Source organism: Drosophila tropicalis, unplaced genomic scaffold (genome assembly GCF_018151085.1).
Source record: "Drosophila tropicalis isolate 14030-0801.00 unplaced genomic scaffold, ASM1815108v1 contig_845, whole genome shotgun sequence".
NCBI lineage: Eukaryota > Metazoa > Arthropoda > Insecta > Diptera > Drosophilidae > Drosophila > Drosophila tropicalis.
In genome coordinates, this window is record NW_027173338.1 from 8,072,432 (window position 1) to 8,083,581 (window position 11,150).

An 11,150-nucleotide genomic window follows, 5' to 3' on the forward strand; every position below is an offset into this window, starting at 1 on the left:
GCTTAAAATGTAAATGTTAAACTAAACAGAAATGTAACAAAAAGTTGTAGTTAATGCCAGACCCACACACACACACACACACCCACAACAAGATGAAACAAAAGAGACACAGAGAGGCCAATTGCATTATTACAGAGCAAAAATTTCGCCAGCTCTTTATTTTGTATTCAATTTTTTTTTTGTTTGCTCTATGCTATGTTTTTTTGCCATGAACAATTTTCACATTGCAATGGAAAAGTGTTTAAATGTGTGTGTGTGTGTGTGTGTGAGAGTCAATGCGTGTGTTTGTGTGAGTGTGTGCTCTGTATTTCTCGCTTCTCGCATTTAAAATATTTCGCTTTTTGGTTTGCCTTTGGTTTACTTTGGGTTTGGTTCTCGAGGTTTTTGCTTGACGTTTTTTTTCAGTTTTGGTTACAATACACACACACACAAAGAGAGAGCTTTGGCATGTGTGTGTGTGTAGTATTGCGGTTGTATGGGTGACCATGAAATATTCACACAACTGTATGCCAGCAGCAGCAGTTCGTTCTGTGGATCTGTTCGACCTGCGACGCAGATTGACGCTTCATTACAATGTTATGTAATGGGGGGCTTAAAGTGACAAAGGGTGAATTCTCTCTCTCTCTCTCTTTCCCGCTCTCTTTGTTTCTCTTTCTCTCTCTCTCTCTCTCTCTGTTTTACAGAGAGATTGATTCTCATTCTCTGGTGATTTTCATGCAACAACTGCATGTGAGATCATACTAAGCATGTACCTATTGAATATATTCCGTATACGCCCCATGGAACAGAACTCATCATCACGCCTCGATTTGCCAAGCGTAAATTTGCAATTATTTCACATGACATGACCAACATGAAGTTTCCGCTAAAAATTAAAAAAAAACACAAACCATAGATACATAATAAAAAAAAAAACGAGTAAAGGAGAAAAAAATAGCAAACTGAACAAACTAAGCGCAAGTTTGCCATTAGCATTAACATCATCATCATCATTGATGGTAATGCTTTTCATATCAAAAACAAAAATTTGCATAAATAAATATGCTTCACCTTCATTAAAGAACACGCCAGGCCACATCAAAGGCATTAAAAAGAAGACAGCACGGGCATCGAGAGGGAGAACACATTTTTGCACTTGTTGAATTCGAATATCGTAAAAGATACAAATTTATATGAGTGCCAAGAAATATTTTCCAGCTTGTTGTCGCCGTTGCCATCATCATCATCGTCGTCGTCGTCGTCGTCGTCGTCGTCGTCGCCATCCACGTCGTGGTTAGCCTTGATCGTGTTTATTTCGGCAGTTAAATCATACAACTGCAAAAAAAAAGAAGAAAAACAAAATAAATACAATAAACAAAAAATAAAGATCAAACCAGGCAGCCAAAGAATTCTTCTTTTTGGTCTCTTGGCATTGTGACAACCATAAATGGATGATATCGAGTTGATGATGGAGTGTGGCATGGCGTGGCCCGGGCCCGATGTGGCGTAGTTTCTCATATTCCAAGTTGTCTTTTTGTCGTTGCCGTCGCCATCGCCGTCAGTATCTACACACATGCCCCGAAATGGTGGTGGTGGTGGTGGTGGTGGTCTATGTGTAATTGAGGCTGTAAATCTTTGAGAACAGTGTGGAAAACTTATGTCAGCTTGTTAGACAAATTCTAATGATAATGTGACGGCAAGTTCTTATTCTGTTTACGTCCAAAAGTTGTTCTTTGCCAGACATAACTTGCTATAGGCAATAAAATGTTGTATCTTTTCGTATGATCAAGTCTCTTATTTTGATCGTCTTAGATTGGTAGTTGATAAACGTTTTTAACCAACTCAATAGACCAATAGACAAAGTGTAAATTTGTGTTGGTTTCTTAGTGTTTAAAGTCCTTCAATCCACGTTCTTTAATGGCCATCAGTCCATATATAAGTTAGGGCAAAGACAGTTCCACCCAATAAAGTTTACCTTTTTTAATCAACATTGAGTTGGTTAAAGTTCAATTGGGCCAAACTTAAATACGGCTTAAATTTAGCATTTAAATTTGTCAAATTGCAATTCTTTATTGAATTTCATTTTAACTTAGACCAATTTATATACATTCCATAAAATGTTTCAAATCCTCTTAAGAATATCACATAAACTTGTTTAAACCCATGTCAAGTAAAGTAATTTTATAAATTTTATATTATTTTTTTATGCTTCACTGTGTCTTTGTTATTGCATAAAAGTCAGTTAGGAATAAATCTTTAAATTATCTTTAGTGAAAATATTTATTTTTCTTTCATTCAGCCATCAAAACCAATCATTTAATTCAGTTATAAGTCAGTTTCTTTTTATTCATTTATTGCCATCGTTTTGATATGCTCAAAGCAATTTTATGGCTACATTTTTTAAGCAGAAAAGAAATATCAGAAAAGTAAATGAATTTTTATTTACCTATACATACATACATACATATATGTACATTTATAAAGAATTGATTTTATTTTCGTTTAGTTGGCTGACAGCTGCTGCTGTTGGTGGCAGTTGATGGTGATATCGCTGCTGGACCATATGCTGGATTGAGTTAAAATGAGTCGATTTGAGTTTAAATTGTGAGTTCTCTTCGCATTTCGTTTACCAGTTTTGGGTTTTTCAAGTACAAACCACAAGACGAATTTGGTCATTTAAAATTGCCGACGGTTGGATGGATGGATGGCTGGATAGATGTTTGGTCTTACTGCTGCTGCTTGCTTACAACTGTTGTCATTGTCAACGTGTTTTCTGGTCTTCTTTGAGGGGCGTTACCACCAGCAGCAGTAGCAGCAGCAACAACACCACTAACAACAACAACAGCTGTGGCAGCCAACAACCGCAGCTTTGTCTTCTTCGGCAACCACGACAAAATGACCCATTTAACGGGCCAGTGCACAAGGGCCTTCTTTTTTTTTCCGTCGCCCTCCTATATTTGTTGATGGTTTTTTTTGGGAACGTGGGAGTTTTGCGGCTTAAGTGGTAAAGCACTTGTGGTAACTGCAACATTTCAAGTACAACTTTAAGCAGCATTTTCGTTTTCTTAACTTGTTCGTTTTGTTAGCCGATCGATTAGAACTTGGTTAATCGACAATTTCAATTGTAATGACATGCAATCTAAAATGGCATTTATGCAAATGTTCATCTGAAGTGTGAATTATACTTGTGTCTTTTTCTGTCTATTCTATCTTTTGCCAATTAAGAATATCAATTAGGCACGTTTCCAACGTGTTTACAGCGGCAAAGTTCAAAATCTTATTACAATTAAGACCAAATGCAATGCAAACAAGCTGCCATCACCATCATCATCAACGGCATCATCAACATTGGCAACATTGGTAGCAGCTATAACTCTCTGTTTAGTCAATTTTCCAGTTGGCTAGTTAGAATTTTATGGCTTCAATGCAACAAATTTGCAAGAAAATACTAAAAATATAATAATAAAAAGGCAACAACTAAAACGCACTGGCCAACTGAGGCCAAAAGACAAAATCAAATGATCATCAAGGCATGGCAAGGCACGCTGTCGGCCATTTTCTGTAATTTATGTCAATCATTTGTTGCTGCTGCCGTTTGCATTTGCATAAATTCATTTAAACATGGCTAAGAGTGTTTGTGTGTGTGTGTCGACCATTTGTTTGTGCCTGAATAATAATCTAACATTAGCCGTGTGCTAATGTTCTTCAATTTTGAGCAAGCCAGGAATTTTGTGGTCTTATCACTTTATGTCATCGTCGTTTAGCCAAATGCACATAACTCAAGTACAAACATGGCTGAGAGAGAGAAAGAGAGAGACATTGAATCATAGTCTTGGCTTAAGCCATAATAAGTTCTTCAAAATAAAGAATGGTCCATAAGTAATCAGAAAAATGACAATGAGTTCTTTACTCCAGAAAGGATCTTATACTAATTCCCAAAACTCTTTTCTTTAATTACTTTTAAATACTTAAAATACCAACTATGATAATTTATTTTTATCTGTTTGCAATTTAACTTCTATATACATTAATAATAATTGACTTTGTAATAGAATTTCGATTTAAACAAATTTTATAGGTTATTATCAGATTGAATTTCATGAAAACACCGAAATAACTTTAATTAAAGCTCAACATGTCGACTTGCCCATCGATTGGCCTCATTAAAGTTGTTTAAATAACCATTTGACCACTAACCCAAACTGCTACACAAACATACACATCCACATAGATACAAAATTTATAGCCATGTATTTGTAAATCTGTATCTATGTTAGTATGGAGTACTAGCATAACCCAGAGCCATTCATTATGCAAACAGCAAAGTGTGAAAATGTGAGTGAGGATGGTTTTTTTTCCTTTTTACCCCCCATTTGATTTTTCAACATCCCTCGTCATGTTGTCCATCATGGTTAAACACGTTTGTACATATCTGTATCTGTATCTGAATTGAACTGACTGATAGGCTAAAGCAAATACAATTTGCACGATTTGTTGATGTGCTTTTTTATTTTTTTTTCCACTTTTTTTTTGTTGAAATGTAATTTAAGCGCGACCAGCAGCAATACAGAGATTTCAATCTGTATCTGTATCTCTCACTCTCAACATTCGCGACGCTCTGTCCCTGATGGTGACTCAATAATATGCCTAGTTGAGTTTGGTTGTTGCTGGTGTTGTTGTTGTGTTTGCATTGGTAATTTGTGTATGCACTTGAAATTACAATTGCACCGCTCTGAGTTGAGTTGAGTTGAGTTGAGTTTTTGATGGCTAACAGATGCAAATTATGCCATGCAGTCAGCTTTGTTAACAAATTGAAATTAGTTGGCATTTGTCTTTCTTGAACTTGAAATGCCATAGACAAAAAACAGAAAACAGAAAACAAAACTGAGAGCTAACTACTAATTTGTATGTCAACTATATATATAGACAAAGCTTTATATACTTACATATACAAGTGGAAACATACATCTACATATGTAAGCTGATCACGCCCAACAACTCCCCATAACAAAAAGTTTTTCCAATTTTTTTCGCGTGCAAATGTAAAAAAAAATCTCAAAAACGACAAGAAAGAGAGACAAAATCCCATTTGACATGCAATTGTCATGTGCGGCAGTTGGCAAATACATTCATTCGTAGAAGCTTCTCAACCTTGTGGAAAATTGGTTAGACTGACCAAACCAAATGAATTTCCCATACTCAAATAACGCAAAATGTGGAAAAGAGGTCTAGTACACATTTTTGCATGTGACACAATTTCTGTATTGAGACACAGTTAAGGCTTTGGCAACTTTAATCTTCAAGTCTAGACTTGAGTTTAACTAAAATGGTCACTTATATGCTTTTTATTTCAACTTTTTCACATCATTTAGCTGCATTTAAAACTTCTTGAATTGGAATTGCCAAAGAACTATTTACCAAAGGAGTCGAGTCCACACCAAAAATATCTTTTTAAAGGCTTAGTTGTCAAGGATAGAAAGAAAAGACTTCCTTACATATGGGCTAACTATGTATTTCGTTTTCAACATATTAAATCAGATGTACAGACAAAGCAATGCCAGGAATGACTGAAGCCTATAAACAATAAATTAAGGTAGTTTTGTTTTTTTCAATCCAAAGATGTAAGTTAATTTTGTACCATCACTTAAGTTATATTTCCGAAAGAAGTCCAAACAGTATTGTGTGTTCATTAATCGAATAGCAATATCGAGATTTAAGACTCCAGTATGAAATAACTGGGGAAATTTCTTAGCCCGACCCATTTTGGTTTATTAAATTGACTTTAGAGATTTAATTCTAAGTCTACTTTCAGGTACATGCATATACATGTATATATGCATATCCCTTTATCCAGGATAAAACCATCTAAAATCATCAAACTCAGTAATATAAGAATCTAATGATTGGGGCTTGGAGAAGTGATTCTGAAACTGTGTTAGATTTGATTTCAAGTCAAAATTGAAAAGCAATTGATACCGATGTTTGATGGCATTCAAAAAATTAAGAATTTAGTTGCAATGTTAAGTATACTTTTACAATAATTTGCAGCGATCTAGTTCTCTGAGCTGTGGACTTTTTGATTTTTGAAAAATGAAAGTAAAATAGTTGGCCAAAACCGCAGGTTGGTTGGACTTCCTGGTTGACCTTCGGCTGTTTATTAAAATTTCCATCGAAGGCGTGTGTTTAGTTCCAGTTTTTGGCGAGGATTCCTCCTTGGCACTTGGCACTTGTTGACCTTCGGCAACGGCCAACACAGGCCACAGGCCACAGGCATAGGGGCATCGGCAATCAAGCATCAGAGTCAGCATCGGCATCAGCATCAGTGGCTTCTTCTTAATCATGCACAAAAACAGTCGAAACAGGCAGCAGGCGGCATAAAATTAAACACTTGCAGTTCCACGGTCAGGGGTGAACAGGGGAAAATGGGTAAAAAGATCCATGGCGACAATAATAATAATGAACAAAATGTGATGAACTCGATTAAAAGAGGAAGAGACGAAACCAGTTAACCAAGCCGAAAAACCAGAGCGATACGCAAACACACATGATTATACTTATAGGTTGATGTGAATGCTGGAGTTTTGCCGAGTATCGGATAGCTGCTCATTTCATTTCGCTTTGGTTGCCAAAAGTTGTTCCTTGACTTGGACCTGCAACATTCTCGTTTTGCCACTTTGGGATTAAGCTTGAAATATGCATTCATAATAAGCAACAGCAATGTTTTTTTGTCAACTCTGGTCTTCTTTGCTGTATTCTGCTTTTAGCATAAACTTGGCCAATCTTATGAACCAAGGCCAGCCAGATCTCCTTCCTAAATATATACATATACTTTTATATAACCATCTATATATGTATGTATGTATATGTGGGTATGTATTTATATATTGCTGATATGATTGCGGGGAGTTCATCTCAAAGCCATCAATGTCGACATTGAACCGACTAACCGGAGGGGTTGCTAATGGCAACGATTATTATTTCATCTTTCATTTATTACAATATTTTCTTTCTATTTCTTCTCTCATTTTTTTTCCTCTTTCGTCTCGTATCTTTTTATCATTGATTGCCTCCACTCTGAGTCAACATTGTCCAACTCCACGTTCCCCCGACTATTGCCCATGGCAACATACATACAGTCAGTCTGTTGCATTCAATCTGTGGCAAGTGGCCTCAACTTTGTCTCGTATTTCTCAGTTAGTCCATCATTGTTATTCCGGACAACGATTTGTTATCCTATTGAAGCCATTTGTGCACTTAATTAATAATCATTAGTGATGAGAAGGACATTGAATTGATTATGAAATGACCTTTAAATCGATTTCGAATTGTCAGACAAAAACTATTACTGCTTGAATTCGGCTCATCAAATAGACAATTATTGGCACTAATTGAGTAAGGACATCCAAAGGCTTTTGTCCATTGATAGCTTGAATTGGCTTAGATAAGGCGTATTCTATTCCATTCGACGTCGATATGTTACATAGACGTTTAATTCAATTTCTTAAGCTCGTTTCGAAATTCAACTATTGTGTCCTTTCTTAGGCTTTTCATCCTTCTGCGTTTTGATTGTGGTATCTATATATATATATATATAGATTTATCAAATGTTATATAGAAGTTTATAGTTGGACTTTATTAAAGAGGTGAATGACCTTTGTTATTATTAAAGGAATTTTTGACCCGATTAAGAAGTAACTAAATATCGCTTAAGTAAGGTCATGCGTCAAAAGCTAATGGCTGGTGCTCAAATAATTAGACAGGAGTCCTCTTCAAGTAAGCCAAACATCTTGGCCAGGCATTATTTGGGGACAACTTGTTGATTTAAACGATTTTTCGCTTACTTATACTTTTCCCGATTACCTATTTGCTTTAAAGTGTTTGAATTGGTTCAACTTAAAATTTCATAAGGACGCGTCATGACATATATTGTCCCATCCTATTTAAGTTTACCAACTACCAAAAACAACCAAGAATATGAGTAATCCATTGACAGTTTTTTAAGTTCTTGTACTTAAGAACTAACTCATCTAAAACAGCTTTTTCCTTTCCAAAAACAAATGTTACATATCCTTTTGCGATAAGTGTTGCTTGAAATGGCTGATTCATATAGAAATATCCTTTTCCCTTTATTGTTTTAAAGCATTTCCGTCATCGCACTACATTTGTACATAATAAGAGCTTTATGGGCTTCATAATATAAAAACAAGTGATAAATATTGATATTAAATACAAGTTTAGGTACAAATTTATATCTACCAATATATTCCCAATGAAAAGAAAATAGACTATTTCACAAGCTTTTGTATTTAAAATTTTTATAACACTACAAAATATCAAGCCATTTGACCATTTATATTCGATTTTTCAATATTTTTTTGGTTAACACAATTCTAATTTTTAAGCATAACAAAAGAGCTTATAAATTCAAACATTTTAGCATCAAATATGACTGTTTAAAGTAAGGACCAATAGGTAAACTAAACTAAGAGTTGTAAAAACGATTCCTTAAAGAAATTTGGTCAAGTCTAAAAGCAAAATATAGATCGCAAATTTGTTTGTTAATATAACACAGAAGCTAAAAATAACTATTTATTGACTAATTAAAATTGATATTCTCAGAATCAGTTTAAAAATAATACAATCACAATCAAACAATCAGTCTTACCCCTCTTCTCCATAGCTTTCAGCTCCCTCAAATCGCAAATGCAATTTAGAAACAAAAGAAAGAGGAAAACAAAAAATTCCCCTAACAATTTGAAACCCAACTGCGACTTAAGTTCATCAACGAAACGGAAAAAAACTGCATTGTTACGGCTATTGTGAGCTTTGCTTAATAACCAAAAATTCTCGCATAACTCAATCGAAGCGAAAAACCTAAAAACCATTTAGAAAATGTTCCATACATCGTTGCGGCAACGGCTTAGAGATACCCAGCATCAAAGGGAACCAGATGGATCATGGAAATGCTCTCTAAAAATTGAAAGAAGCATAACTCTCTAATAATAGAATTTCGTCCTTTACAAAGTTACATTTGGCTTAAGAAAAACTTTAAACAATTAAAACTTCTTAGATAGAGAAAATTTAAAGATAAATCTCCAAGAAACCTTTTCATTAGATGCTTAGTGGGTACATAACAAAAGAGTGGAGCTTTTTTATTTCTAGCTCGCCTAAAACCACAAAAAAGTTTAAAAAAAATATAGTCACATGATTTAGTTGGTTTCGCCCTGCTTACCCACCTGAAGCCCCCACCACCAACTATTCATCTAAACAGATCTTCGTCTAGAGGCGACAAAAAATAAAATTTCCGCTTTACAACAATAGATGCTGGCCAATAGTATGGAGGGAAAAAAGTTATTGCAAAACACAGAAACAAAATTATATATAGGTAGGTACCTACATACACTGGTCGTCTGTACATGCTCGCACATTTCGAAGCATTTAGAGGCGACTTTGGCGAGTGGCGACTATGGAAAATAAATCTTTACTACGCCATAAGACGACGCGGGAGACGCTGGTGACGGTGCTGTAATAGAGAAGCAGCTCTAGCTTATCTGAGCATCGTTTCACTCCCCTTTCCTCTCTCTCTTTCTATCACTGTCTCTCTGGCACTTGTTCTCACTTAGTCTTTCTCATTCTATCTATATGTCTGCGGCTTGGCTGTGTTAGTTTCTAATGAAGACGATAATGAAATGTTCAGCCGCCCGCCAAGTACACACATAGAAACAGCAACCAAACCCCCCAATAACCACAAGGCTATCCTCGTCGAGCTCCAAGTCCGGAATCCACAATCTGCAACCCGCTCATTTTGCAAATCACTTGGATGCATTTACAGAGAGCAATCGGCAATTGTTGTTCATCTAAATACTCTTCTTAGTGAAGCAATAAACCCAACAGATTGGAGGGTAATAAAATATATATTGAAAACCGATTTTCCATTGTTAACTACTTTTCCCCTGTGCAAATTTAACATGGTTTTTCTTTTCTTCTTCTAAGCCAATTCGACGGAAAGAAAGATGCTAATCAACTGAACAATTTTAAGACATTTCTAAAAGATATTTATTTTTCTTAATCCAGAATTCTTTCCATTATACTCTAGCTTTGACCTCATCGAAATGATCAAAATAAACCTATATTTTAGTTAGCATTTCACTTATTTACAATCCAATTAATAAAAACAAGATCTGCTTCAATTTATGAATATTTAATGAATTTTATGAAAATCGTGAAACAAATGTCCTTTAAGAACGATCTAATATTCCCAGATGATATCTAAATTTCTGAAGAGTATTGTAAAAATCAAAGTGGTGATTCAAATTTCTCTGAAAATCGTTTGAGATAAGTGATGGGAAATCAAGTTAGTGTATGTATTAGGGCCTAGTTATTTAGCTCGTTTATTTCAGTTTTATTAAGTCTTACTATGATTTACATGTCATAAATATTGTTTATGCAAATGAATGCATATTAAATTTATTGAACCTAATTAATTTCATTCCATCTTGCAGTTGATTCATTTCCTTTGAAAGGGCATTGTCGAATTCGTTCCATTTGTTCAACTGAATTTGAAATACTTGCAAATATTTTTGTTTATTTCTTTATTTTGAACATCTGATTGTTGTTGTTGTACATATGTATGTATGTATGTATGTAATTGTTGTTGTACTTGTTCTCGGCTAGCTGGTAGGTCCGTCCATTAGTCCGTCTGTCGATTCGTTTCGCTTGTTTCGGTTCTAAGTTTGCGTGTTGTGCGGACTGCTGATGATTTCTATGGTTCTCTAGGGGTTGGTGGTTGGTGCGGTTGAGGGTTGACGGTTGAGGAGATCTGTCGGCGGTGGGAATGGTGGGAGCGAGGTAGGGCTATATTCTGTGCTCTGTGTTCCAGGGTGATTTTGCATTTAGTTTTTGTTGTTTTTTGTAGCAGCAGCAGCAGCAGAGCAGAAGGCGGAGGCACCGGCACCGACAGCAGCAACAGCATTTCAAGGTCTTTGCACTATTTGTTTTTGCCAAGTTTTTGCAGTCGGTTTCTATGTGTTTCTATGGTGTTAGTTTTCTGCATCATCTCCGCTGCCTTCTCCAAACGTTCGGTGTGAGTGAGAAGTTTTTTGTTTTTGTTGTGCTTTGTTTTGTTTTGCGAAAATTTCTTTGCCTCGTATTGCAGTTTTTGCTCTTTTCCA

General features: G+C 35.5%; 1 long non-coding RNA gene across 1 annotated transcript; it reads right to left on the minus strand.

Annotated features, from left to right (window-relative positions):
* Positions 1–338: 338 nt before the first annotated feature.
* Positions 339–1,228, minus strand: LOC137581110 (uncharacterized). Its single transcript, XR_011033066.1, has 2 exons — positions 1,051–1,228; positions 339–865 (listed from the first exon to the last, which is right to left on the minus strand). It is a non-coding gene; the product is annotated as an uncharacterized lncRNA (long non-coding RNA).
* Between the last annotated feature and the right edge of the window lie 9,922 nt (positions 1,229–11,150).